This window comes from Neolamprologus multifasciatus, chromosome 7 (genome assembly GCF_963576455.1).
Source record: "Neolamprologus multifasciatus chromosome 7, fNeoMul1.2, whole genome shotgun sequence".
NCBI lineage: Eukaryota > Metazoa > Chordata > Actinopteri > Cichliformes > Cichlidae > Neolamprologus > Neolamprologus multifasciatus.
This window is the reverse complement of record NC_140445.1, coordinates 34,043,633-34,067,186: the sequence shown is the minus strand read 5'-3', so window position 1 is coordinate 34,067,186 and position 23,554 is coordinate 34,043,633. Positions and strand designations below refer to the sequence as shown.

The following is a 23,554-nucleotide window of genomic DNA, read 5'->3' as shown; positions in this document are numbered from 1 at the left end:
AGTCTATCCACACTAAAACTTTGAACATCCACTTATTTGTTATATTATCCACAGAGATGTTATTTTTCCTCATTCTTCATCAACTTTTCCAGTTTTATTATCTCCATATTTTCATCTCTCTTTTTTGATAATGATATCAGGATATGTATTTTGCTGATCTGAAGTGCATGAACCCTTGTTCTAATTCTATGCACTGATCACAGTAGTTTTATACTGTAGATACTTGTGGCTTGACTTAATTTCTTGTTCTAATTTTGCATTGAGATAAACCATGAAAGTGCATGAATCTCATGACCTTTCCTCTAGCACTTCTCTGCAACCTTTACAGTGTTGGCCTACCACTGGAGGTTAAGGTTAGACGAGCAGAATCATGCTGTTTTTAGCTTGTTTACCTGGAAGAGCTTTAAATTTTCTGAAAAAAAAAAGTGCTTTGGGTCTGTGTGACCTGTTTCCTCCACACTTACATGGAGCACACACTGACACCTGGAACCACCAAGTGTCAATTTTTTTGTTTATGGTATTTCACATTGATTCATTCATAAAACTTGCAAACTTTGGACTACTTCATCTTTGACCATGCCTTTTTGTATGCATACTGTAAACCAATTGCTCAAATGTTGAACAAGTAAACAGGGGTCCGCTTCAGTGTGTCAGTGTCAGTCTAGGTTTCTGTTTGTATGGTAGTGTCACTGTTCAGTGTTAGTGTCCCTGTGCATTCACATCCACAGAATACGAGTCAGTCTGTTTTTTTTAAACCGAAACAGGAAAAAAGTCTTACGCTTCAACGCTTCATAAAAAAGACCAGCCCCCAAACAAATTAGAAGTTAAATGACCATAAATGAAATGAGAGAAGAGCTTAAAGAAGAATGTTGTCCGCGCACTGGTGTTTATCTCTGATTGGTTATGATAAAGCAATCAGCAGTAACAAGTAAGTACGTAATGGAAAAATACATGAAAATTATCAGTCGTGTTGAAGAGATTGTTCAACCCAAAGAGAGACAGAGAACCAGAGTGCACTTGAGTGGAGTCAGAATGTCACTTAAATTAAAAGATGCAAAGCGCTGCACACTGATGGCAGGAAAAAAATGTCTCAAAATGAGAAAAGAGTAAGCGAGAGAAAACGTGGGATATCCGACAACAATCTGACAAAGGTTGAGACAGACTAAAAACAAACACACATGGAGGGAAGGACAGTAAGGAGTCTGTAAACTAAATCAGGCAGTAATGAGAACAGAAAACTGGAAGGGAAAAGCCAGACAGAGGGAAACACAAGCAGGCACATTCAAAAGAAAAACACTTAGCAAAACAAGAACTGGATATAGAAATAAAAAATAACAAACACTAAGGATAATTACATGGATAATATAAATTTGTGAATCATAAAAACAGGAAACTTGCAAGTAGGGGCATCCATCCATTTTCTTTTACTTATGTGAAGTTGGATCATCATGCTATTCGAGATGCTCTTTCTTCTTATGATGTTTTCAGTCCTGCTAAGGGAACACGAGGCACTCCCAGGTCAGACAAAATATATAATCTCACCAGCGAGTTCTGGGTCTATACTGCGGGGCCTCCTCCCTTTGGGCATGCCCACAAAGGGAGACATCCCGATCATATACCCAAACCACCTCAGCTGGCTTTTCAGTGGGAAGGAGTGAGTCTAGTTTGAGCTCCCTCAGGATGTCTGGGAGTACGTGATGTGAAATAGAGTAGTGGCACTAACATTGCGGTATATGACAAATGAAAGACATAAAAATCAGAGAGGAAGCTTTTTAAATTACAGGCTGTGCTCTGCAAAGCAAGTAGAAAAATGTGATATTTTTATTGGAATACCAGTTAAAGCATAAAGATGTGATCAATGGTGGCTGGAAGGAAAGGGAAAGATAAGCAAATTGGTTGGCACATTGAAAATTAAAGACTCACCCAAGATTCATTATGCACATTCACAAACATCACAGAAGAAACAACAACACTGGCTGTTTTTTCCAAAAGAAAGTGGCTGTAAATTTACTCTGTGGTTTTATTTTAGGGCATGAAGATGCCTCTTTCTCCCAAAGCCTTCTTAATTCTGTCAAACATAAATCTTAGATTTATTTTCTGTTTGTTTGTTGTGATGCAAAGACACATTTTCCACAGCTGGAGCCACCAGAGCACATTAAAGGATGAGAGGAAACATAAGAAAAGAGGGAGCCTAAATGTCATGTAACATTCTGTGCTTGGACTCAAAACAGAGATTTCTTGTGTCTTAGACAACTGGGTCACTAGGTTAAACCCCTCCAGCCTTTTAAGTTTCTAGTACTTTTCCCTTTCTATCACAGACCCAGACAGTTTTGTTATCTAAACTCCAGCACCTCTTTTTTTTTTCAGTGCAGACAAAAGCGTGATAGTGCTTTATGAAAACACACGATGCTAGAATTCAAGAGAAAAGATTCCCTAAAGGGTGAGGGCTGTTCAGCCAAGCAGAATTAGGAAATAGCAACATGTCTGGGCCGATGTGGCAATGTCCATTTTTATCCAGAGCTTCTTGTTTTTTATTATTTTAACCCAATTAAAAATTGTAAACCAAAGTATCATTTATTGCAGTAGCAGTACTTACCAAATGTTGGGGATTTAGATGATTAAAGTTGCAGCTGCATGTCTTTAACTAAAGAGACATTCAGCTGCCCTGTATTGTGGTTTAATTCACAGTTCAAACTTCTTTGCATCATAGTAATCAGCAGGGACATTATGGTTTGGTTTGGTTAGGTTATTTAAAGTTTTTTTTTAGCAGAATTACACACAGTAATGTGCAGATTTGCATTAAAAAATCACCAGACAAAATGACCTCCAAATCTGAGGCCATGGCTCTCAGCCGGAAAAGAGTGGAGTGCCCACTCCGGGTCGGGGATGAGTTCCTGCCCCAAGTGGAGGAGTTCAAGTATCTCGGGGTCTTGTTCGCGAGTGATGGGAGAAGGGAGCCGGAGATCGACAGACGGATTGGTGCTGCGGCCGCAGTGATGCACAGATCTCAACTGAGTGATGCACTGGTCCATCACGGTGAAAAGAGAGCTGAGTGTAAAAGCGAAGCTCTCAATTTACCGGTCGATCTACGTCCCTACCCTCACCTATGGCCACGAGCTGTGGGTAGTGATCGAAAGAACGAGATCGCGGATACAAGCGGTGGAAATGAGCTTCCTCCGAAGGGTTGCTGGCCTCTCTTTTAGAGATAGGGTGAGAAGTTCGGCCATCCGGGAGGGGCTCAGAGTAGAGCTGCCGCTGCTCCTCCACATCGAAAGGAGCCAGCTGAGGTAGTTCGGGCATCTGACAAGGATGCCTCCTGGGCGCCTCTTGGGTGAGGTGTTCCGGGCATGTCCCGGGGCCCCGGGGCCCCGGGGCAGACCCAGGACACGCTGGAGAGATTATATCTCTCGGCTGTCCTGGGAACGCCTTGGTGTTCCCCCGGATAAGCCAGAGGAGGTGGCTGGGGAGAGGGAGGTCTGGGATTCTCTGCTTAGGCTGCTGGCCCCGTGACCCGACCCCGGATAAAGCGGAAGAAGATGGATTGATGGAAATCACCAGACATTAGGCGTGCCACAAATTAAAAGTAATTAGCCGAACTACAGAAGGATTCTATATCATTAAAGATACAAAAAAGCAGGACATTATGTATCATTTTCATGGAAAACAAACTGAAACTGGAAAAGTTCGGAGATCACGTTCTCCAAAAGTATCACAAACTAATCTGGATTCACAGAAACTCATGTCAGATTGCTCTTGTTAGATATCGTCTAATTTTTGTTTCCATGAATATTTCCCAGTTACATGCAAGCCTGTCTTAAAAGCATGTTTCATTTCCTGCTGCATTCTTCCTTGTTACTCCTTTAAACCCCCACTGTGATGTTTTCATTGCCTTCATTTCAAAGGCGGAGAATCTGTCTGCAAAACTGCCACAAATACTGTGACCTCACTAAATCAGAGGGAATACATAATCGCCTTGGTGCTGTTGGTGTGATCCTCCTTTAAATGCATATGCAATGATTAGACAGCTGCACCTTGCAAAGGCTTGAACGGGTGACAAAGTGCGACTCCAGCCTGGTGCAGCATGTGAATGGCTCATACAATATGCATCTGAAAAACATAAGTGCATTTGCCCTAATTATGGGTGATTAATGATGAATTCATCCATTTATTTGCTCAATAAATAAATACAGCTAAATTCTGTTACTTATGTTTCTTTTTCCTGTTTTCCTCTGTTAATCATCCCTTGCTCTCCCTGTGTTTACATCCTTCTTTGATTCCTCCAAACACGTCTCCTTTGCTTTTCCCTGCCTTATTTCTTTCTCTTTTTCCATGCATTATCTTCTCCCACAAGAGAGCAGCTAACTGGTACTACAGTGGGAGCCACTTACAGAGCCATCTTTCCTTCTTTTCTTCTTCTCGCTCTTCCTCAATTCACTTCAAACATCTCCTGTTGCTTTTTCTGGCTCATTATCCTAAGCATTGCAGCCGCGCACCGCTGTGATCCAAGAACGCCTTTCCTCCAGTCAGAACGTTTTCTTTGCATTTTCAGCCTTTTACATTTCGTTCTGCTCAAAGTCATTCCTTTTTGATACACCGGTTATTTTTACTCTGACCAGTTTGTTTTGGCTTTTATCGCTGTATTTCTTGCCCACGTCTCCAACAAGAAAATTGTGTCCATGCAGAAATGCAGAATGTGCATATACCTTCATTTCATAGTCTTTATGCCTAGGCATGGTCCTTTTTTTCTTCTCTGCCATTGTGGAAATGTTTGTATGTGCATGAGCCTGATTTCTGCTCCCATATATATATTGATGAGACACTCCTATATCACTTAGAGTGAAACTGAGTCACTTATTGAGATGTGGAGAAAAGGCAATGTGCTGAAGAAATTGTGTTAGAGGATATCAACTCTGTAATTTCAAAGCAAAGTCAACTGTAAAGGTAAAAACTAACAACACCTATACTCATCTGGCCAACCTCAGAAACCTAGAATAAATAAAAAAAATAAACCTGATAAAATTTGGGTACATACTACAAGTGTCTTCACACACTTCTGTGTGCGATGGAAATTGTTATGACAAGAAATGCAAGCTCTTAGAAGTTAGAATTTACAAAAAACTGCCGCCCCTTATTTTTTCCACACTTCATCAGTCTTTTCTACTTATTTTTCTTTTGGGGTAGCCAATCATCTGCCTCTCTCTCACCTTATTCCTAGCATCCTCCTCTGTCACACCAACCCTCTGCATGTCCTCCTTCACTGCATCTGTGAATTGTCTCTGTGGTCTTTCTCTCAACATCCTCTGTGTGATGTATACACTATCCCTTCTCCTTAAAACCTTAACATCTTAATCTCTGCCACCTCCAGCTCTGCCTCCTGTCTTTTTGTCAGTGTCACCATCTTCAAACCATACATCACAGCAGGTTTCACTGCTGTCTTGTAAACTTTCCTTTTCACTCTTGCTACTTCTGTCACAAATCACCCCACTCTTCTCCATCTCTGCCCACCCTCGCTCCTTTAACTCACTTGTGCACTATCCATTGCTTTGGATGGTTGATCTAAGGTATTTCAACTCCAGTCTTCACTTGCTCTCATAAAAACACATTTTCAGACACATGTCAACTCATAATTGTCCCACAAATAATCTTGGAAAAGAAAATGGGCCCCACAAAAAATGTTATGACATAACACTGTTTACCATCAGGTGCTCAGTTGAGATCTGTGCACTTACATCCAATAATTGGTTGTCCAAATTCCATTCTCCTTCTCTCTTCATACCTGTGTATCTAAAGTCTGCAGTCTGCACACCAAGACCAAACAGCTATTCTGTCCATAGTGCTCCATTAACCTCCAGTAGCTGTGTGCCTGCTCAAAATCCGCCTTTGCATTCAGGAGACAGAACACCTCTCGTAGTGTTGTGTTTTTCCACAATCAGTTATGTAGTTTCACATTTGGATGTCTAATTTTTACAAATATTTTATTCCATGATTTAATTTTGAATATTTTGAGAACCTTGCCAGACATGCCATTTCCTGCACACATCAGGGATGTCAATGATTAGAGATCATTTAAGCATATGATTAAGGGAGGCAGGCTAGTTTTTAAAGTAGTTTGGCTCACCTAATTGCTGTTTTGGGGTTTTATTTCACCACTCATATGCAGTATTGGGCTCAGTGGACAGTGTTTGTGTCAGGGTTCCTGGGTCATTGACCCAGTGATTTCAGTTTGTTCATGTTCAGTTTATTTTGCCACATCAATGTTGTTCTCACTTCCTGTATTTCCCGTATCAGCTCGTCTCTCATGTCGTTAGCCAGATTATGTTCAGCTGTGTACTCACCGGTCTCTCATTATCATCCGCATCAGTCTGTGTATTTAAGTCCTCAGTTTCCTCCAGTTCTTTGTCGTGTCATTGATGTTGATGTTGTCTACGCCATACGTGTTTCCAGTCCAGCCAGCCAGTTCTATCTTTTCAGTTCAGCCAGCTATCTCCATTCAGTCAACCCTCCATTTCATCTCCTGTTTCATCTGCTCATCATAATAAATCCCCAGTCTTCACCTACCTGCGAGTCCTGCGTTTGGGTTCTTTCTTCCTCGCCACAACACAAAACCTGACAGTTTGATTTGCTATCTTTGAAAAACTTTACTTTTTTCTTTTTACATCTTTCTCTTTAGCCATAAAAATGCTATATTAGTATTGGTTTAATATTCAAAATGTGTTGGAAAGTTATACTGAGGTTAAGTTAAATAAATTTCCCTCTAAAAAGTTTTTTTTAAACTAAGAAAATATTGCATGTCCTGTTGTCACATAATATAAAGAGTTGAGATTAGAATACTGTCTATAATGTTATTTAGCTGTTATACTGTGGTACTCATACTTTGATCTTTTTAGTGGTTTGTTATTTCTAGTATTGAGTATTAAGTTTCTAAGGTTTTAAAATCTAAAACCAAATTCCTAAACAGGTTTTTAATTTGCATGTGCTGTTGTGGCTATATTTTCTGTTTTCATGAGGTTGCAGTGGACACATACAGTATATAGATTCCCCTTTTGTACCTTGTGATTTTATAGTAGCTCAGTGCTTATATTACTTTCTTTAAAGGCATCATCATTTTCAGTATGCATGTAACGCTATGAAATGAGCTCTGTTTCTACAGCAGTTTGTTAAAGTGAACAGTATAATATCAATAGCTTTCAAATTCTAAGATGTAAGGCATAGCCACCAGGTAACAGTAACCTTATAAATCCACATGCTGCTCATTTATCAGATTGCTTGTAGGAATTCTGGGTTACTTTTATTACTTTAGGTTAAATATTTCAGAGGCAGTTGACATACTGTATGTGTCTGGATGATTATTTTAGGTTACACAGTGCAAAAGTTTTCACATTTGCAATTCAAACAGTCACCATTTTTCTGTGGTTATATTTTGTGAATGCAGCTTTGTAGCTATGTACAGTCCCGATCAAAAGTTTAAGACCACTTGAAAAATAGCACAAAATCATATTTTGCATGGTTGGATCTTAGCAAGGTTCCAAGCAGAGCTTCAACATGCAACAAAAAGACATGAGAGTGAGACAAAACATTTTTTGAGCATGCAGTTTAATGAACACAACGCTTAAACTGAGACAGGCTGTTTTATAGCTGATCAATAGTTTAGGTCCACATCCCTTTAAAAGGCCAAATCTGTGCATTGTCATTTTCTGTCAGATAGTCACACTGACGTACTGATAGCAAAGGCAAAAAAAACGTGTGGTCGGTTGTTGAACTGCATAAGCTCACAGCGCACCATCACTGCTGAGGTAGGACGCAGTAAGACAGTCATTTGGGACTTCTTAAATGATCCTGAGGCTTATGGAACAAAAACGTGAAGTGGAAGACCCCCAAAAATTTCACCAGCACTGAGCCGAAGGATCCAGTTGGCTGTCCATCATGACACTGGATGGTCCTTACGTTACTGGTGCAGACTGCAGCCCCATAACCATCAGACGGCATCTGAAGACTGAAGGGCTTTAAAAACAAAAAACATCTTCAAAGGCCTCGTCTCCTTGAACGCCACAGAACTGAGTGTTTGGACTTTGCAAGAGAGCACCAAACATGGGACATTGAAAGGTGGAAGAAAGTTTTATTCTCAGATGAGAAAATATGTAACCTTGATGGTTCCAACGTTACTGGCATGACAAGCTGATCCCACCTGAGATGTTTTCTACACACCATAGTGCGTGGGCACCATAAAGGTCTGGGGAGCTTTTCCCTTCAGTGGAACAATGGAGCTTCAGGAGGTGCAGGGGCTTCAAACGGCCGCTGGCTATGTCCAGATGTTTCAGAGAGCATCCCTCATGACTGGGGGCCCTCGTCTGTGTCTAGATTTTTCAACAGGACAACGCTGGACTTCTTCCAGGACAATAACATCACTCTTTTGGACCATCCTGTGTGTTTCCCTGATCTAAATCCAATTGAGAACCTTTGGGGATGGAAGGCAAGGGAAGTTTACAAAAATGGACAACAGTTCCAGACAGTAGATGCCCTTCGTGCACCTGTCTTTACCACTTGTTCCCACTCACCTCATAGAAACGTTTGCATGAAGCATGCCACAATAAATTTTTGAAGTGATCAACAATAACGGTGGAGCTACTCATTACTGAGTTCATGTTTGGAACTTTGATTTCTGTTTTGGTGGGGTTTACAGGTTTTTTTGGAGGGTGGTCCTAAACTTTTGATCAGCTGTAACACTTCCTGTTTCAGTTTAAGTGTTGTTATCAATAAATTGCATGCTCAAAAAATGTTTTGTCTCGCTCTCATTTCTTCTTGTTGCATGCTGAATAGGGATGGGTACCAGTATCCGGTGCCATCATGGCACCGGATACCGGTACATAAACGGTAGTAACCAGACCGAAAAGCAGCGCACATTTCGGTGCTTTATTTCGGTGCTTTTTTTTCCTGAGCTGTGATACACTTTAGATTCTAGCCAATCGTTTTACCTTTCCAAGGATAGTAGGCGGGTCTAGGTACGCATGTTCTTTTAGAGCAGAGCTACAGATTAAAAATGCCCAAGGCGAAGCGGTCAAAGTCTGGCTGTACTTCACAGCAAAATATGCAAACTCAGCAGCCTGCAACAAGTGCTTTAAGCTGATACTGTGATACTGTCAAAGGAGGTAACACCTCAAATCCGATGAAACACCTGGCGACGCATAGCGTTTTTTTAAAAAGCAGAGAAATGCACCATATTTGATAGCTTGCTGCGAGACCTCACACCATGCACATCTACTGCGGGTGGGTTGCCTGTTATCGGACCCGGAGTTAACAACATCCCCCAAGAACCCGAAGAGGGGAGTCCTGGCCCCTAGCCCTGCCAGTGTAGCAGAAATGATGACGGATGATGGCAGCAGCAGCAGCCGTTCTTCTCTGCGTGAGTAGCTTAATGTTCGTGTGTAATTTACGTTGAGTACGATAACCGCGTTAATACATTAATGCATGTAAGGTGAATTAGCAAACACAGTTGTAGTTACATGCGGCTGTCTTCTTGTTTGATGGCAGATACTCCCTTCACCCTGGCCAAAAAGGCTAAAATGACCAAAGAAAAAGAGGGAAACAGCTAAACATGAGATGTTTTTGGACAAAATTGGTGTTTTTTCCATTGATTAAGCACTGCTTCCAGCCAAGAGTGATACCATAAATCCCCTATAACTGCAGAAAAGGCTAACATTGTTATCTTCTTACAAAAAAACAGCTGAACATGAGAGGTTTTTGGACAAAGTTTGTGTTCTCCATTCTTTAAGCACCGGTTTGAGCACCGTTTAAGCACCGGCACCGTTTCAAAACCTAAACGATACCCATCCCTAATGCTGAAGCTCTACTTGGGACCTTTTTGCCATTTTTCAAGTGGTCTTAAACTTCTGATCAGGACTGTATACAGTGTTGGGGAATAATGGAATAGGAGGGTCAGTAGAGGTGTCATTTGCATCTAGGCAACATGGGGTACCAGGAGTCAAGACACACAAGAGAAGGGGATGGTAGACAGTAATGGAATACATGTACCGCCGTTACGTATTTAAAATACAAAATATGAGTAACTGTATTCCGTTACAGTTATCGTTTAAAAAGGTGGTATTTAGAATACAGTTACTTTGTTGAAATAAATGGATTACACGGCGGTACTGTCAGGACTGTTTGGGTTTTGTTCTGTTGTTCCAGGCGGCAGCGTTACGGTTGCCATGGTGATGCGCACTCTCTGCGACTGTGTGCTTCCTGGGTGAGAGAGCGCCTTCTTTTTGGTTGTTGTGCTAAGCTAATAAGCAGAATGCTACAGGCATAGCTCTAAAGAATGTAGCATCATAGGCAGTGTAGTCGTGCTGCAGGAAGAATGGACTGCCATACACGTTATGTGTCTGTGAGCGAGGGAGGGAGAAAAAGGAAAAGTACGAGCTGTCATCGAGCAAAAACGGGAGCTGGAAGCATGTAAATATAATAATAACCACTGCAGCCAAGAAGAGTGCCTGATGAGCCCATTTGTAAGTAAGCTATTAAGACTCGACAGTACACCGTGTTCGTGTTTTCCTCCAAAAACAATAAGTTCCGTTGGAGCAGCCTTTCAACGCCTCTCTCTGTCTCTGGCTAGCAAAGTTCACCCAGCCAACAAGGTAAAGCTAGTTTTCGGCTACGAGCCCGACATGAACCCGACGTATTAGCCAGAGGTCCCTTTACTACGGTTCAGAGCCGCGGACCATCAGTAATAGTAATAAATCACAGCAATAGTACATTCATGTAGTTGTAAAAAGCATGATAATATATTAAGTAATCCAAAGTATTCAGAATACAGAATACATTTTGGGGCATGTATTCTGTAATCTGTAGTGGAATACATTTTAAAAGTAACCTTCCCAACACTGACTGTATATATGCAGGTATATGTATGAAGATGATGGAACAGCCTCCTCCTTGTGAACTTCTTCTGTCAGGACCTAACAGGTGTCCCAGAAAGTTGATTCTGTTCATCTCATCCAAGTGACAAAACGTTTCTCCCACTGAAAACGCTACGTCCAGATGAACAGAATCAACTTTCTGGGATTTCCTTACCTGGATGATTGAGCATGCAGCAACCTAACAGGTAGAACTGCCAACTGTCTGTGACATGATTAATAACCTACCCTTTAAAAAACTTGTGACACTTTTGTCCTATTTATCCCCATTAAAGTGTCCATGCAATAAACTGATGATGGCTTATGTTTTCCATGCAGTCTTTTTCGTCCCATATATGACAGTGTAACATGTTACACTGTCATATATAAGGGAATAAAAAATTGTTGTAAATGCTTTTTCTTTTCAGAATGTCTCAGTGCAAGTACAGTCTTTTGCGAGCTTCTGTTTTTTCCTACTTCCATTTCATTTAAATCAAATTTGGTTTGTTTTTGTTTTTTTGCTTTTGCTAGTGCTTTTCTATTATATGGTGTTTTCCTAGTTTACAGTGCCTTTGACCTCTCACTGCAAAAAAACAAAGAAAGTCTTAGGACTCTAAAAATGGGGAATCAATTGCAGAATAAAGTAAGCTGGCAATTTAAATGTGGTTTATCAAAACTAAATAAACCAACAGAAAAACAGAAGGCATTTAAAGACAGTGTGGCAGGTTGTCAGGCAAACAAAACCAGATGGCAGGGTAAAGGTTGTGGCAAAAACAAGTAATCTAAGCAAAGATACAGACAAACAAGGCTCGAGAGTTTTATGGAAACACACAAAAAGTAATCTGGAAGGGAACTGAAAGTTCTAAAGCGTAATATCCATTTAAGGTGTACTCATGCAAGGTAATCCAACTGTGCCCAAACATATTTGCCGTCGCCTGGCCTGTTTAAAGGGGTGGGTATGGGTGTGGTTCAGTTAGGCCTCAGTCACACTGGCGTAGAGACTAGTTGGTGACGCTCTGACAACCTCTGTTCAATGGGGAAAAATGTTTAATCCCTGATGGACTGGCAATTGGTTACTGGAGGTCAAGGGCCAAAAAGGTCACAAAGATACCACTTACAGTTTGCATGGTAGACCCTTCAAACACCTGCCAAGTGCTCGCCAAGCAGCTGTGTAACTTTGAGGGCTGTGGCACAAACTGAAAACAGAGACGATTCACTTCAAAGTCAAATGTGCATCACAGCTAAAACCACAGCTGCATTGCACTCTTTGCAGTTTCACAACAGCTTAGGGAGTAGTTAACAAGTTGCAGACACGTCACTGTCTTCCATACAAACTACAAAATCAACAGATGCAATAGCCTCTATACGACCAATTTCACCTAACAAACAGCAAGCAACTTCCTGCAACTGCTCACCAACCAGTTGTGAAATAAACTTTTTTTTTTCTTAGCAACCTGTGATTACTATGCGCTCACTGACTGATCTCTAGGCCTACATGATTGGGGCTTAGCAATCAGTTGAGATGTTAGGCCTAAATCATTAAGCACAGCGCAGGCCAGGAGGGGAGTGAAGATGGCGACCATTTATTCTCTGGTAACATGGCCTAGTGAAAATACATCCATTGCACTGACTTGTTTTAATAAATCCCAAAACCCAAATCAGACCTTATATTAAAGATTAATAGGATAGTGCTAAACAATTTTTCTTTAGCTTCCTCCATCAGGCTGTGTGAAGTGGGACGTTTGATTTTTCTTCCTCCTATCTTGACCAGAAAACTCTGGCAAAAATAATTTTAAATCTCAAGAGTGCTTTTTCTGTGATTAAATAAAGGTTAAATAAATAAAATATAATGAGCTGATCGAGTGGTAGCAACAGTCAAGAGGATCGGGCCACTGAGAGCTAAAGAAAATGTATAAAGATTTCATAAAGTACTGTTGCTGCAGTTGAACCAAAGGAATTATGGTGGGAGATAATTCTTAACACTTTATTCACTCATAGCTAATATATTTACTTAGTCAGTTGAAGTCATTGACATTTTTAACTACAAACATTCATGGTGAAGGACCAGATGTAGTTAGTTTTAAAAGAAGCTTTTCCATAATAAACTTCCCTTGTGGGATATATTGAACTTAAAGTTATGTGAAATTCACTTTAGTAAAATCTAAATGAAAATGAATTTATTCTCTTTGGTAAATAACAATAATTCAAAAAGATCTGTCTTGAATTTTTCTTTTTCTTTTTAACAAGGAAATACAGGAGATACAAAAACAAATTCAGCAGAATAGCATCGTAAGTGTACTTGTGTGAATGCAGGGAAGCGGAGGCATTAATATCCTGAACCCATATAAATTCAATCTTGGCAAAGAAGGGAAAGGGTGAAGTTTTTGATATCATAAAGTAAGAAGAATCATTCAGGCAGCTTTGTTCTGTAGATTTTATACTTTCTCTCACCCAGATTTCACCTTGCAGATTGATGGCTGCGCTGCCACTGCCCAGAAGGGGATCATTCAGACCTTCTTTTCTAATAGTGCAAAAAAAAGAACATGCAAAGTGTCTCTCCCCTTCATTACTATCTTGCCCCACAACCTCTGCCTGACAAGGCCGTTTCCTAGGATCCTGCAGTCTCACAGCAGCTGATATGGTGGAATGAAGCACTGCTGTCTTCCAGGTTATCCTGTAGCTTGAGGGAGTGGTTACAATGAAGGTGCATTCATTATGGCAATAGCACTGCAAGCAGCATTAACAATATAAGCGAGGAAATCCAGTTTGAATATTGTGAGCTTCATGACTTTTCTTTTTATAATCTTTTTCTCAACTAAGATGTTGCAGGTCAGAAAATGATCATTCGTTTGAAGAGGCCCTCTAACTCTCTAATCGTAACTAATGACGCAGCTACTTTTTTCTTGATGGTGTAAAGAAGTCTAAAAGACCAATCCAAGACCTGATACACGCTGAAATCTGCAGTGAAGTCATTAAAACAAGAGGGCAACTTGGTAGGGGGGAGAATGTCACCAAACTCACTCAGCACTCCTTCTTGATGTTATAAGCATGAAGCAGGGGAAAGGGGAAGGCAACTGAAGAGAGATTTCATCTTATGCTAATGATCAGAATGTTGCCAGCTGCTGCTGAGCTGTGCTTTTCACTTGAGAAAAATATACTCATGCTATCGGAGTTGTCTTTTTCAGCTAAACTGTGCAGTGCTGGAGACCAGATTATGGTTGAATACAGATCCATCCAGAGAGAAATTATTACTCCAGAATATTCCAGATTTTCCTTGAAATTAATTTGCTCACAACTAAATAATAATAATGGATTGCATTTATATAGCGCTTTTCTAGAGCCTCAAAGCACTTTACAATTCCCTTATTCATTCACTCTCACGTTCACACACTGGTGGAGGCAATCCACAGTTGCACCCACAGCTGCCCTGGGGCAGACTGACAGAAGCGAGGCTGCAAGATGAGATTCCCAACCCCCTGAACCACGGTCGCCCAAAAAGTTGACTTGTTGTAATACTAACAGTTGCAGGAAAGGCTAAGGCAGGATCACACTTTGTCTTTACATTTATCTTTTTTTTTTTTTTTTTTTACCAATACATTGTTGTTTCGCAGGTGTGAGTTGCTTTTGTCCCAAACACAACATGCCTGTCCTAAAAACACCTAAAACAGATTGAAATAACTTTTCACCTTAAGATTATTTTTTGCATATGCAACTGTCACGGTTCTGGGTCATTTTCTTGTATTTTGGTATTTTTCTGTATTACGGTTTATTTTCTGATTCTTTAGTTATCCTGTTTTGAATGTTATAATCCTAGGTTTCAGTGTTATTCTGGTTAAGAGTTTGTTCTCAGGTTTAGTTCAGTGTCTAGTCTGTGCCTGGCATGTTTCCTGTTTTACTTTGAAAGTCTGTGTCCTAGGTGAATGTATTGAGTTTTGCTTCCTTTTGGCCTCGTCATGTCTGATTTCTCCCAGCTGTGCTCTCCTCCTGTGTCTCATTCCCCTCCTTATTCCCAGTGTATTTAAACCGTAATACAGGAAAATACCAAAATATAAGAAACTGAAAATGCAGGGTCAAATTGACCCAGAACCGTGACAGCAACCAGAGGAGTTGTACTTACATACATAATGCATTGTTAGAAAAAATGTGGTAAAAAAAAAAAAAGATTTTTAATTTCTTTGTAGTTTATTTAACTTTTTTGCAATTTATGCAGTTACTTTGGGTGTACTGCATACATAGTGTGTGAATGGGTGAATGAATGTAGTGTAAAGCACTTTGGGGTCCTTAGGGACTAAGTAAAGCGCTATACAAATACAGGCCATTTACCATTTATTAAAATTTAGGATATAATGATTGTATTGATGAATAGCAACTTGAAATGCTCCAGAAAATGACACTACAGCATGTAAAAATGTAAAGATAAGCTCTGGCAGACTTGGTTCTATGTTGTGCTTTAAAAAGGCAAGATTAAAGGTCACGGGGAAAGGTCATGGTCATGGTTTTAAGCATGGTGTGTTCTTTTTTTAGTGGGTAAAAATTAACCAACCTTGGTGTCATGTTTAAAAGTTGCAAGCAAGAAGTTTCATTTCAACCTTAGACTATATAGAAATAATAGCATAGCCAGTCCTTCTACAAGCAAGTCCAGGGAAAAGGACTTGAAAAGATGTTACAGTGTATTTGCCGTAGCTGCTATGATGTTAGGGCCTATGCTTTGAAGCCTTGAGCTGAATGTTTTTTCCAGTGCCATTATATTTTTTTGACATCATAAGTAAGGGTGGATCTGATGGAGGAACTGAGGAAATTTTCCAAATGCTTTAAATATAAATAAAAACAGGGTGGAATGATTTGCAGATAAAGTAGCATTTTTAAGAAAAAATATTAGCTCATTTTTAATTTCATGGCAGCAACACTACTCAGCAACAAAAGCCTGGAGAAGTAAGTGGTCCTAAAAAGAAACAGCTGAAGGAACATTTTGCAACTAATTAAGTTAACTGGCAACAGGTCGGTAACATGAGTGGGTATAAAAAGGCAGAGTAAAGATAGGCACTGCATTAAAACCAGGCTTTAAGTTTAAAATAAGCTGCTATTTTTCTTGAAATGGTACATTTTCTCCGTTTAAGCATTGGATACGTTTTCTATGTCCTATTGTGAATAAAAGATATGTTTGTGAGATTTGCATTTCACACAGCAACTCAACATTTTTGGATTTGGGGTTGTAGAATCAACTAGAACAGAAATGTCCGTGCACTGTGTGAAAAATTCAGAAAAAGTACAGTGAGTGTTGGGTAGGTAACACACACACACACGGACACACAATATTCTTGCACAATGAAAACTAATTATTTCAGTGAGAAATTCCACATGAATGTTTTTTGTTTTTTTTTTGCAAATGATCATTATTGGATGGGCTATTTTGATTTTGCATGACTGAGTTGGAATAGAAACTGTTCATAAGTCTAGTAGCACAGATTCTGGATGAGCTGTAAGATGTTCAAGAGGTTGACAGGTGAAAACTATGGGTGCTGGGGTGTGAACAGTCACTGATATTTGTGTCTCTGAAAAAGATGCAGGTTTTTGTGATATTATACAGGGAGGAGAGAAGGCAACAGTTGTTCATTGTATTCATGACCCTTTCCAGAGTCTTTTTTGTCTGCCGCAGGACAGTGTATGTACCACACTGTGATGCCGTATGCCAGAAAGCTTCCTATCGAGCAAAGGTAAAAGGCCACCAGCAGCTTTTTGTTCAGGTTGCTTTATCTCAGCGCTCTCTGGTAGTGTATAAGCTGCTGTGCCTTTGACAGGAGCCATGATATTAGAAGACCAGCGAACACTGTATGAAATGTGGGTTCCCAGGAAGTTAAAGGTGTGAACTCTTTCAGTCAGTGTCTGTTAATGAAAACTGGGAGTGAGTCTGTGCTGCACATATTGAAATCTACACTGACCTTGTGTTTTTGCAGTGTTCAGTATCGGGTTGTGTGTTGAGAAAAGTGTCTTAGTCCTCAGATTGCATGACTATGGTTGATGAGGGTCACAAACTGAGTGTAAATGGTAGTGATGGGTCGTTCGCGAACGAAATGGCTCTTAGAGCCGGCTCTTTTAAGTGAACGATGCGAGCCGGCTCCTTATCGCGAGCTGTCACGTGTTGTTTTTTTTTCTTTCTTTCTCTCAACCTCTCTCTCGCACTGTTTTTCTGCTTCACTCAGCACGCGAGCCTTGTGCTTTACGCTGGGAAGAGGGGGGAGGGGCGGTAGTTACACTCAGTAGCACAGGAACAGAGCCGGAGGGAGAGAAAGAGAGCCAGGGACAACAACGTCACATTAGAAAGATATAGTAATCATCCACAACTATTTTCAGTTGCAGATGATAAAGGATTCAGAAAGTTTATTCATGCAGGCCCATATGACAGAGAATATGCATCTTCTTTTTGTTTTCATATTTTAATTTATATTTAATTGTGTTGTGGTTTGCAGTGTTTTGTGTTGTTTCACTTTAAATTTGTAAAAGGAAAAAGCTGAAAATTTAAATAGTTAAAAGTTGAAATGTGAATAGTTGATTTTTGTATTATATGATTTATTTATTACATTTTATGTGGAGTGAATAAATAAAAATATATTTACGGTGGCCCCTACAGACAAAGCACGTACAAACTCCAAAACACGTACAAACTCCAAAACACGTACAAACACGTACAAACTCCAAAACACGTACAGACTCCGAAGCCCGTAAAAACTCAAAACACGTACAAAAGACAATAGAAGTGCTCCAGGATGTTAGGGCGCAGTGTTGAGCTTTTGTTACCTAGTGGCTACACAAGCCAGCAAGTACCAACGACCGGATTTGGTGTGTGGTAGTAACAGGTAAATGAACATTGTTTTTAAATTATTTGTATATATATTCAATTCAATTCAATTCAATTTTATTTATATAGCGCCAAATCACAACAAATGTCGCCTCAAGGCGCTTCATAGATACAGAGAAAAGCCCAACAATCATATGACCCCCTATGAGCAAGCACTTTGGCGACAGTGGGAAGGAAAAACTCCCTTTTAACAGGAAGAAACCTCCGGCAGAACCAGGCTCAGGGAGGGGCGGCCATCTGCTGCGACCGGTTGGGGTGAGAGAAGGAAGACAGGATAAAAGACATGCTGTGGAAGAGAGACAGAGATTAATAACAGATATGATTCAATACAGAGAGGTCTATTAACACATAGTGAGTGAGAAAGGTGACTGGAAAGGAAAAACTCAATGCATCATGGGAATCCCCCGGCAGCCTACATCTATTACAGCATAACTAAGGGAGGATTCAGGGTCACCTGGTCCAGCCCTAACTATATGCTTTAGCAAAAAGGAAAGTTTTAAGCCTAATCTTAAAAGTAGAGATAGTGTCTGTCTCCCGAATCCAAACTGGAAGCTGGTTCCACAGAAGAGGGGCCTGAAAACTGAAGGCTCTGCCTCCCATTCTACTTTTAAATACTCTAGGAATATATATGAGTGCCTGTGTATAAATACACAAACAATACACACATGCTTTCAATTGTGTAATTTAAGTGATCTAGTAGCTCTGCTTTGGAAGTTCAGTTCATGCTAGAAATGTGTTTGGAGTTTGTACGTTTTTTGTCTCTAGGGGCCACCGCATATATTTATATATAAACATATATAAACAAAACCACTTTTTTTATGTTAGTAATTCCGTTTGTGCATAATTTTATATTATTGTTAATAATAAATTAATTAAAGCAGCAAAACAACCTGAAGAGCCGGTTCGGAGCCGAAAGAGCCGGCTCTTTTTAGTGAGCCGAACCGAAAGAGCCGGATCACTAAAATGAGCCGGAAATCCCATCACTAGTAAATGGAGTGCCGGATGGGTAAAGGACTCCCCACACAGCAGGAGGAATGCACCAAAATTTGATAGTTTGTGGATAATCCATCAATCACAAGTAGGCCCACACTAAAGAAAAACGTGCTTTGATCGTAAAAGACCACAATTTACAAAATAAACATCCTACGTTTTTATGTTACTGTACAAAATAATACATTAAAGCAGATTAAAAAAAAAACAATCAATAACTGGAAACAGGAAGCCTTTTCACAGTTATCAACATGTATGACCATATTGCCATCTTGACCTTGCCCCTCTATTGACATTTTCTTTTAGCAGTAAATCCACAACATCGATCTCCAAAAGACAGCAGAGTATTGCATTTATTCACACTTTGAATGCTGCTTTAGCTCTAGGCCAGTCAGTGGGGAAGTGACAGTGTTTTAGCAGCAGCAGGATGTGTGGGTGGTTTCTCAACGCTGATAATGTGGCAATCTTCATTTCATGGCTCGTGATTTTATTACATTTCCTGCGTCTCTCCTGGTGACCCAACGGCTGCCATCAATTTAGTGGCAACCCTAATTACCTCTACTCTGTCATGTTCAGAGTTTACACTGAAAAAATCTGATCCATAATTACATTACATCACATGTTTTCTTTGCTTTTGTGACTCGTATTAGTTTGCACCAGTCATAACTTAACAATGCTTTTGGTATATCTGTAGATCTTTCTATAACACTGACTTCTGGCTCTGCTTAAACTCTTGCCTTTTTTGGTATCTGAGATTAATTTTATTGTTTGTGAGACACATGAGCTTGCAGGCACCTTTCGCAATACATTTGTTAGAGCTCTGTGAGCAACACAGGCAGGTGCACCTTGACCTCAACATGGTGACATCTTGTGCTTTCAACTTCTTGTAAAAATAGAGGACAAAGCAACAAGATGTGTGTGATTCAGTTGTCTTTGTATGAATCCTTAAAATTCACGGGACAATTGAAGCTAAATTTATGGTATGTATGTTCACCATCCCCTACAACACAGCTACCAAGAAAGAGAGATATTAACTTAACACCATCAAAAAAACTTCTGATTATCCAACCAGACCAACATACAACCAAAAGTAATATTTAAACCTGAGAAATCTGCATTTAAATAGGACTCCTGAATTTAGCGACATCAACATCTTGAAAAAAAAAAAACACAAGTGCAACATCGAGACCAAATCAAGCTCCATACGAGAAAATTACGTCATATTCCTTTCCTACCAATCTCTCTGTTGTCAAACTCTGGAAAATAGATGTTTATGAGTGCAAGTCCACTAAGTCCTTGGTCAGTCAGCATAGTGAGAAAGATTATTCACAAGTACAAAATACACAAGACGGTTATTCAGGAATGGATGTGCCAATAAATTCACCCCAAGGTCAAGCTGCATAATACTCGGAGAAATAGCAAAAAAATCAAGATCATCTCATGCTCTACAGGTCTCAGATAACCTGTTAAATGTTACTTTTTAAAGTCCATGACAGCAAAAATAGGAAAAGAGTGAATATGTCTGACTATGGCATGTTGCAAATGCTTGCCCGGAGAAAGCCTGTTCTCTAAAAAAAAATATGGCGTGGCCTAGGTTTGCAAAGTTGCACCTGAACAAACCACAAGATTTTGGTATACATGTAGTTCATGGTCGACCCAGTGACTGCAAGGTGTTCCCAAAGTATTCTCGAGACAAAAGTCAGGCCATCTGTCTGTCAGCGAAAACTCTGCTGATATTGTAAAATGCAACAGGACAGTGATCCAAGTATAGCAGCAGGCTTACAACAGAATAGCTGAAAAAGAAAAGAATCAAGGAGTTGCAATAGCCCAGTCAAAGTACAGACCTCAACCCAATTGAAATCCTGTGGTCGGACCTTAAGAGCTGTGTGTAAACAAACCTCAATGAATTTAAGCAATACTGTAAAGAAGAGCAGGCCAAAATTCCTCCACAATGATGTGAGAGACTGAAAAAGTCATACATACCTTGTGATGAGTGTGTCGCCTTTTGCTAAGAACTCTATCCTGATGTCTCTCACTCATATAAAAACTGTGTACTGCAAAGCACTGACTTAATGTCTTCATAGTTTAGACCAACCTCAAAATAAAATCTATGAATCTCTCCTGCGAGGGGTGTCTCCTCCATTGCTAGGTTGAGTATGTAAGTGCATGGACTTAATTAAAAATTAAAAACTTTTGCGGGAAATTAAAAAGAATAGGTTCTGCTGTAGATACTAACTAGAAGTTAGCCTGCTGGAATTATTTTACAAGTCCCAAAAAAATAAATAAAAAAAACATAAGGCCTCTTAAGCGAAAGAGATGACCAGATATTCAAATCCAATATGTCAGAAACAAACAGAAACCTGTTTTGACATGTTCTTCTTCTTCATGCACCTCTCTAAAGATCTTATATCCTCTGTGCTGCGAGAGCTGTTGAGCACATTTACTGCAGCTAGTTGTAAATGTTTCAAGGCTGTAAATTAGCTGCTGGATTGATTCAGAGAGGCTGACTTCATTTCACCAAGCTTTGTGTGTGTGCGTGTGGGCAGTGGCGGTCCTAGCCTGTTTGGCGCCCTGGGCGAACACTCCCTCTGCCCCCCCGCCCCCCCCCCCCCCCACACACACACACACAAACAAAACATATTAGGGATTGTACATTAACATAAAACTGTTGTATACACACACACACACACACACACACGAAGAGAAAGAGAGTATGCAAACGGCTACCAAACAGCCATCATAATTCGTCGTACATTGAGAACAGGACAAATCAACAATTAACAATGACTAATTAATATTAAAATCTGTAACATAATGTATTGTTTGGAGTTTAGTCTGTTACTGTTGCTATTTTTACCATTTCTTCTTGGAGCAGCTGTAATCCACATAATTTCCTTAGTGATTAATAAAGTATTCTGATTCTGATTGTTTCAGGATGACCTGCCATTATCCAATCACACATCTGCTTACCTGCATCTTTTGTTTCTCCTCCTCTTCTTTTCTATTTTTTCTAAACTGAGGACCTGATGGCTTTGAACTTTTCTTGTCCATCTTCCATTGGTTTTAATTTTGCACTCCAGTATGAACACCCATCCCCCAACCCGAGGATCACCACAACATAATCTAACACACCTACACCTTAGTTCACAGATTCACTTTGTCTAGGGTGCATTTCTGAGATTTCAAACAACCCAGGATTCAAATCATGAATACATAATGGACTTGGATTTACAACATTATAAATGAAATGTGCTCTATTTGGAAGTATTAAACCCCGATTCTTTTGTCCCCATGACAGAACAGAGAAAACCGACTCATAGTGTGTTAAAATATTGATATTTCTTTTATTCATTCATCTTCCGGAAGAGAGAGACCTCTGCACAGCTCAAACGCCAGTTGAAAGAGCTCTCTAACATTAGAATCATAAACTGTGGCTCATATAGGTGTTATTTTGGTACTTTACACGTCACACAGTCTCAAACATTGCTTATATGGCAAGTTCCTCATTTCAGTGTCTTATCTATTAATATGCCTGTGCACTAAAACTTCCTGTTTTTCAGTCTGGCTGAGCACTTAGTTTGTGAGTTAAAAGTGGCCTTGTTCTACAAGCCTTTATTAAAGTACATAAAACAATATAATGAGCAGATACACATTAAAAATATTTCTTATCCCTAACAGAAGCAACTGGCCCCCCTCCCCTTTCGAAGGCTTGTGTGTGAGACTTTAAATCATCAAACTGTAAATTTTAAATTGTTATTGATCCCTTTACCCCGAGTCCTAAAGTGTGTATTTATTTTCTTACTCTTCTTATATTTATTGTTTGTTTACTTGCACTGTTGTAACTGGAGCCTCGTCGTCTCGTCTCTCTATATACTGGACTGTAGCGGAGATGACAATAAAGTTTACTTTGACTTCAGCAGCGAGCAGGCGCACCGAGGGCTCTCGCGCTCACTTTTCGTGTACAGAATTTTGAAAAAACATCGGTGCAAATTATAAGTCTGTATTATAATGTCTGGTGTTTTCGTGTTTGTTGGTTTGTTTTTATTTTGTTTAACTTTGCGAGTTGGTTATTAGATGCTGCTACAGCCGGTCAGAAAATCATCCGCCGTCCCGCCCTCTCCTCTCTGCGCCGCAAGCAGCAGGCGCACCTCGCAAACGAAGGGCGCCCTTGCTCCCAGCAAATGGGCGATAGAAAACCGATCGGTGCTTATGCCATTCCCAATATGCGCTGGCTGACGTTGGGGCAGCACGAGTACGAGCATTTTTTTTTTTTTTTGCCGATGCCCGTGATGCCGCCCCCCACCACGATGCCGCCCCGGGCAATCGCCCGTGTCGCCCGTATCTAAAACCGCTACTGCGTGTGTGTGAGGTGGCAGTTCTGTGAGCTGAGAGTGGGAGTACACTGTCACCCCACAACTGCATGATGCATAACTCCAAATTTTGTTGCAATTTTTGCTTTTTCCTCACTGATCATTCAGAGCAGTAAGCCCGCGATGACTCACGGGAATGACAGAGGTGGGATAACGATATCAAGTGAACTCATATAAAAACCTGAGACTTGGTGAAAATAAACCATTGCCACAAGCCAAAGGTTGTTTTTAGATATCAACAAACTGAATGTTTACTCCTTTGGCACCTTTCTACAATGAGGCAATTCAAAGTAATTTAAGACAGAACAAGCAACAAAACAGGGAGTAAGCTAGATTTGGAGATAGGAGATAAAATAAGTGAAGACTCCCAGTAATGGAAAAATACACTCCAGCTACACTTCAATGGAGTTATGAAGAAATACTCCCAAATGAACTTACAAACAAAAAAG

At 40.1% G+C, this 23,554-nt stretch overlaps 1 protein-coding gene and 1 long non-coding RNA gene across 11 annotated transcripts in view; both read left to right on the top strand.

The window, feature by feature from the left end:
- Positions 1 to 23,554, top strand: part of LOC146514633 (putative voltage-dependent N-type calcium channel subunit alpha-1B) — a 239,835-nt gene that overhangs the window by 102,825 nt on the left and 113,456 nt on the right. The gene's annotated exons all lie outside the window — the stretch shown is intronic.
- Positions 4 to 21,939, top strand: LOC146514635 (uncharacterized). Its single transcript, XR_014874871.1, has 3 exons — positions 4 to 16,016; positions 16,457 to 17,771; positions 18,366 to 21,939. It is a non-coding gene; the product is annotated as an uncharacterized LOC146514635 (long non-coding RNA).